Below are 6630 nucleotides of genomic sequence, written 5' to 3'. Positions count from 1 at the left end.
CAGAGGAAAACACATATCTGAACACTGAACTGAATAGAATATTCTTGACTTGATTACTAGACTGGTTAAGAATGAGGGGGAAATCGAAGGTGAACATTCAATACTACAATGATTGCTTTACTAAATTTCCTTACACATTTTTCTTAGATAATCTAATTAGCGAACGAATTTTCCGAAGCCAATAGACGTTTCAAAGAAATTTTTTTCTCTTCCAAGTGTTAATCCAGCTTTATTAAGATATTGTTCATAACTGTTTATCATCGAGTTTTAAGACCAGTTCCTATTTAACTTCCACCGAGGCGTTAAAGTTACTTTCATGAGCTAGAAAATGTAAGTTTATTCTCCGGCTAATAAAACAGCTTCGTTATCATCCAATTGGATACCTATCGAATTTGGTTACACGATTGGTCATGAATGAAGTGACATTAACTGTGTTCAAATTTGTCAGTGTCTCGCGAACTGTAGCAGGCAAAATTCCTCAGCACACAAAGCGAGTCGGTCAAATGACTTTAAAGCTCCATTGATCAGTCTCAGAATCGCATAATTGAATAACATATCGCATTCTGATTGGTCGACGAAGCGAAGTATTTAGCGTGGAATTGAGAGTTGAAAACGAGGCTAAGTGGTATTGTTTTGCATCTGCGTAAACATAACACATATCGTCAAATTGTTACAAAGTTTTCTAGAATGTCATTTTAAGGTTTTTTTTAAAAACCATTGTCAACTTTTGAAGAGCCAAAAACTAAAAGAAGCGTTTTTGAAAGTGAGTCAGAGGTTCTTCCCTGTTTCGAAATGAACTACAAATTCTTAGAGAGGCATAAAAGCTGGAAAATCCTGTGAACACGGTCCAGAAAATGGCATGCAAACGTTCAACCAAACAAGACAAAGTAGCGACAACGGAAGAAGTGCCAGGGTCGATTGTCATATATACAGAAGAAGAAATAAATACTTTTCATCGCGATGTTAAACTTTCAGTGCATGTGCTTGGACACTTTTTTTCTTTCAGTTTTGCCACCAAAAGAGGTAAAAGGTGTAACTTATTTTCCTTCTCGAGAAAATGATTCCAAAATTTGAAAAAAGATTTTAAAGATAAACGGCTTTAAACTCAGTAAAATACATCTATTATCCTTGATATAGTGTGAAGCTTGTTTCAAAGTTTGAAAACAGATGTAAAAACAAGCACAGGGAAAACTAAAGTCGTCGAAGATTCAAATGTGTACGACTGACCTTGTTTCCTATTCGCTAACGCAATGAAAGTTCCAACAGTTGACTTTGAAATGGCTTTCTGGGGCGCGCACCCAGGATAAAAACAAACAAGGTTATAATTGTTTTCTTTTTTTCTTATTTTCCTTCTATTATGCGATTCAAAGAAAATTCGCTACCAGACGAGGGAATTTCGCGCCAAATTGCACTTTAAACCCGATATCGGCTTTCAAGTGCAATTTAACGCGGAATTTCCTCGTCAGGTAATGAATTGTCCGATAGTATTTTTTGATGTGGCAATAAAAATTCAGTCCATAAAAGACCTGGTTTCTGCAAATGCCTTTTGCTAAAAAATCAGATGATAACATAGCCGCATGATACCGGTCTACAAATGTATGTGACACTGTCCGCAGCCAGCCGTAAACTTGTACCTTACTGATAGCGCTAGAGGTGGGGAAACTAAACCACGAACAAGTCCATTTTCATTCGTATTTATTAACCAAGATTTTCCTGCAGAGAAACGCAGGAAATGGCATTTCCGAGACCCTTCATGTAAACATTTTCTGCCCCCAGACCCCTTAGTTTAGACGTTCTTTAGCGCTCGAAATTATCTTCTCGTGCGTTCACCTTAAAAATCTCACTCTTCAACTTCTCGAAGAAATCGGAATAATTTTACAAAGTGATTACTCGGCGAACAATAACGTGCAAAAATGCCCACCAGCGTTACGCTTAAAAATACAAACTTATCAACGATTTGTCGGCGGTGTGACGGTACCGGTGTAATTCGTAATTTCGTTCGTCGCTACATACGTGCATTGCATGAAGCAACAAGGCTTGTCGGATGTAATGTATTAGTACGACCCTTAGAAAGCCAATATCACAATGACAACGAGACTTTTTAATATCATAATTCCCCCCGCGGTGGATATTTGATTAGATAAACTAAAAGCAGGGAATTAGACAGGAATACCGAACGTTACGTTTGGCTTTTCGATTTGATTTCGAAATGGCATGATACCTTTTGCCACAGCTTTAAAGTTAAAGCTAGGTTTTTGATGCTTCGTGTCAACCTAAAGACGGGTGTTGAAGAGACTAAATGAACACAATTGTTATTAATTTGGAACACGTTATTACCTACTAGTCTTTGTTGGTGATTGTCGTTTTGCTAAGTTTAGTTTTTGCGTCTTCTTGACTTTGTCACCTTTGTTAAATAGTCATATATTGTGAGCGAGTATTTTTCACATCGGAAGAAAGTATTGGTAGCCGATTGTCAGAGTGCCCAATGCGCCATGTCATAACATAACTTAGATACAACGCGCGCTCTGATTAATCAAAAATCTACTGTAATTTCTATGTAAAATCAAATAAATCTGAAATATTTTCCCGTCCTGCTGTCAAGTGGTGCTACTACTGGCGAACTCCTAAAGTTTAATTTGCTAAAAGCTTTTGGTTTGAAAGAAACGAGGAGAACACTTTGAACGCCAAAAACAACCACAAAAATTTAACTTTTCTAACAACATCAATGTCACCGATTGCTCTGTTTTAGGGATTTTAAAGTGAAAGACCCTCAGAAACTCTCCACTAACGCTCCCCAAACCACTCGCCAAGATCAGGGAAAAACTTGATATGTCCTTGCTCAAGAAAACCGCCCTAGAAAACTAAAGGCATTTTCCTTTAGATATTTCTGAGAATCTTATCTACTTGATATATGAAAAAAAAAAACCTTTCGAAAGTAGATGTGCACTCAAGATTTTTGGAAATTCCGTTTCCTGTCCACGATTTCAACTTTCACCTGATAGTTTTTGCCAAGTTTAGGCATTCCAAACACTTTTGTAAATTTTAACAACGACTCCATGGCAATTTGAATTCAAGCTGAGACAACTTATATAAATTTTGTGACAGGAAAATAGTGTACCGCGAGTAAAAAAAATAGTTGGACGACGCTTGAATCAGTACACACGAAACACGGCTCGATGTTGTTGTCTTTCGATTTCTTCGCTTTCAGACGTGATGTGGTCTAGTAATGTTATTAAAAAATTAAAAGTTAAATCCTCACAATGAAAATAAACTCCACCAGTTAAAATCCTACAACTGAATTTATTTTTCAAAATAAAAACACTTCCGCAAGTAATTAAAGCTGCTTTCTATGCTTGCTAACTTTAAAAGCTTTCGGTAAAGACTATTATGAAGAATTCTTCACTAACACGTTATTGTTTATAAATTGTTTTCGTGTTCTCTCAAAATCCGCGGTGGTTTATATACGACGGCAAAGCGATGCTTAGCTATCCCGGAGCAACGCACACGAGATTTGCGCTTTTAGCCGTTGCAGGGTAATAGCCATTAAAATCACCTCTTTGTGCTATATTATCTCAATGGTTTCGTATATACTACGAGTACGTTTCGGTGGTAGGGTAAGGCTAAAACCAAGGGAAAAATTAAACATGTGTTAGCTCCGCAAATCATCGAAAGTTGGGAAACCACGATCCTTTGTCACGCTCAAGACTATATATTCTTTATTTCCATTTTTGTGCCTTTCGGTCGTGGATTTGCATTGTATTTTACCCAAGGCACTTGCTTCCTTTCTTCACGTTTCACGTGAAAGGCTTGTTTAAGTAGTGAAGTTCAATTTGTTAGGGAAAATTGCCAATGCAAAATCGTTCACAACGGAATTCAGAGAGAAGTTTTTGTTAAAGGTTTTCGTATGAGGCTACTTTCATATTCCATTTTGTATTACCACATAAAACTTTCTTTACATTCTTTCCATTTGTAACCTCAAAATCTCTCGGAAAAGAAACAATTTCTTTGATTCAATGCTGCACACACTCCTCATCCACTAAATATTCCTGTCTCCCATAACAAATTTGAAAAATATTTTACACCCAAAAGGCTTGGAAAAAGGACAGAACGGAAACAACCTTAATTTAAGCGCCGGAAAATAATGGATATCAACAGGGAGAAAAGCGTTCTCCCAATGCCTGGTGTTTTTTCCTATTACAAATCACCATTAGGATCTGTATTTTATGGTTGCTAACAAATTTCTGGGTGCCGCTAGTTACCTCCATTTTGCTCAATAGCTGTAAGCTATGAAGAATTTCTAAAGAGGAAAGACTTAGACTAGAACAATTGGTACCCTTACCAATCTTTTTCGATGTAATTTTTGAATATGAAAGCGATCTTCGCAGTAATGAACACTACTTAAGTAATAGTGAAAAGAAGGCCTGTACGGGATTTGAACCCATGACCTCTGCGATATCGGTGCAGTGCTCTATCAACTGAGCTAACAAGCCAAGTGGGAGCTGGTCACCGTGTTGGTTCCAAATAAACCCTGAACTTAAATAGTGTTCATTACTGCGAGGATCGCTTTCATATTCACGTCTTTAACCGCAGTTCAAATATATGACTTCCATATATTCACAACCGATGTAATTTTTATTCCTTTTCTTCTATTTTCTTTTTCTTTTCTTTTTTTCTTTTTTTGCGATTAAAACGCATACAAAAAACATCCCGCGCAGTATCACTGAATTTCTTAGTGCGTGCATTCTGAGTCAGAGAAACCGAACGCTAGAAATGAGATTTATAAATGTCTTCGAGAGAGCGCAGAAGCTTCTAATCAACATATAATAGTTCGGAATGTATGAGCTTTCTCAGTTTCCTTAAATTGTCGGTAAATTTCCAACTGCAAGTCATGTAGTTATTTAGGAACCGTGACCGGCAGTCGACCTCAATTTTGTGTCAACGTCCATGGCTCTGTATTCTGAGACCAGCGTTATAAATCACTTTTGGATCACTTTGCGGTTCCTCGTCGACATATGGTGGTTTGGATTGTGTAGGCTCTCTCAATTTGTTGAATTTTTAGAGAAATTTCAAACTTCCGTTCATTCAGTAGTTTGAGAACTTTGATCGGCTGTCGATTAGGTAACCAAAGTGTGCGAATATATTTATGTCAAACAAAACTAACTTTACAGTTATGGACAGAATATGGTTTCATTCTAAGCTTAAGTCACAAAATCCCCGAACCTCCTTTTTGTAAGATATTTGCCTCCCTTTTGTACCAGCTTCATGTGTTTTTTCACGTAAGCTTTAAAGATCTTGTTCTCGTAAGTTTGTTTTATCAATCCAAATTATTGTTCTATTATTTATTAATCCCCCATTTGTATATTATCGCGGTTAATGGAGAGCTGATTTGTCCGTGAATATGGAAATTTCGGCGAGAGAAGAAAGAATTTCTTTTATAAAATGTCGTCTGCAGTACATACTGCAGACGACATTTTAGCACCCATTTCGAATCCTTGTTTACCCATTTCTAACTACGTGACCACACAGCTAAAGAGGTTTATTTCTAGGGCTGGTCATTTTATGAAGAAAAATTATCATTTAGGGAGACGAGAAGTAGCACATAGAGTAGAGGTCAAAACAAGGGAGAGGTGGATCCAAGGGTACTGTGCATCAGCTTTAGAGGAAAGAGGACATATCGGTCATTTGGAGATAAGGCATTATTCGTTTGTTCAGTAGATTTGGATTTAAAGCGTCTTTTAAATAAATAAAGGAGGGTATAAACTTACAAGTCCGATAACAAGGTGTTTTTGCTGAAAATGTCTGATGGTAATCTCTCCAACTGATTGTTGTCCAACCGCCTAACAAAAAAAATTTAAAGGCGGTATTTAGTAAGTTACACCAATTAAGGAAGGTCAGGAAACACATAAAATGCTTGCAAACAGACTGTTAGCCTCAATAAAGCGATGCTTTTTTTAAGTCTGCGATAAGAAAACGAGCTATACTGTAGAACAAAATGACTTTGAGGGTTTTTTATTCTAGGCATTGAAAACAAATGAACACTAAAATTCCTCTACGGAGTAAATAGCAACACAAATCGTTGCAGGATGTAATATACTTATAAGATTATAAAAGGGAAAAAATAGACATTAAAACTTTAGAGCAAGCCCTGCTTTGTCGCCATATATCTAGCTTTTCTTTAGCACCTTTTGAATAAATATAGCAGGGTATAAACTCACAGGTCCGATAGCGAGGTATATTTGGATGTATCGTGTTCTATTTTAGTTATATTCCCGCATGGATTATAGTTTTTCAAAAAACGAGGCTTCTTCACAGGTCTTATATTGTCTGTATCCCTATGTCTACTTTATTAGAAATGTAATCAGCAGTAGTTAAATTCAATAGTTTTCCTAATTCGTAAAAGGTATTTACTGATGCAATGGAAAACGCTATATCGTCTACTGGAGAACCGAGTCACTGTATCTAGCTTTTCTTTGACATCTGCAACCTTCTAGAAGTTAGACTCCTGTTTTTACGCCAGTTTGGAAGGAATACACCGATAAATCAGAAATCGTATTGTGCTGTTAATACCAACATCAATCAACTTAAGTGTTTAGAATTTCCTCATTCTTTGGAAAAAACTGACTATTTTTA

At 36.7% G+C, this 6630-nt stretch overlaps 1 non-coding gene across 1 annotated transcript; it reads right to left on the bottom strand.

Moving 5' to 3' along the window:
• Positions 1-4417: 4417 nt before the first annotated feature.
• Trnai-gau (transfer RNA isoleucine (anticodon GAU)) lies at positions 4418-4490 on the bottom strand. Its single transcript has one exon. It is a non-coding gene; the product is annotated as a tRNA-Ile (tRNA).
• Between the last annotated feature and the right edge of the window lie 2140 nt (positions 4491-6630).

Source organism: Pocillopora verrucosa, chromosome 5, assembly GCF_036669915.1.
Source record: "Pocillopora verrucosa isolate sample1 chromosome 5, ASM3666991v2, whole genome shotgun sequence".
NCBI lineage: Eukaryota > Metazoa > Cnidaria > Anthozoa > Scleractinia > Pocilloporidae > Pocillopora > Pocillopora verrucosa.
Note: the sequence above shows the minus strand (reverse complement) of the source record. Positions and strands in the feature narration are given on the sequence as shown.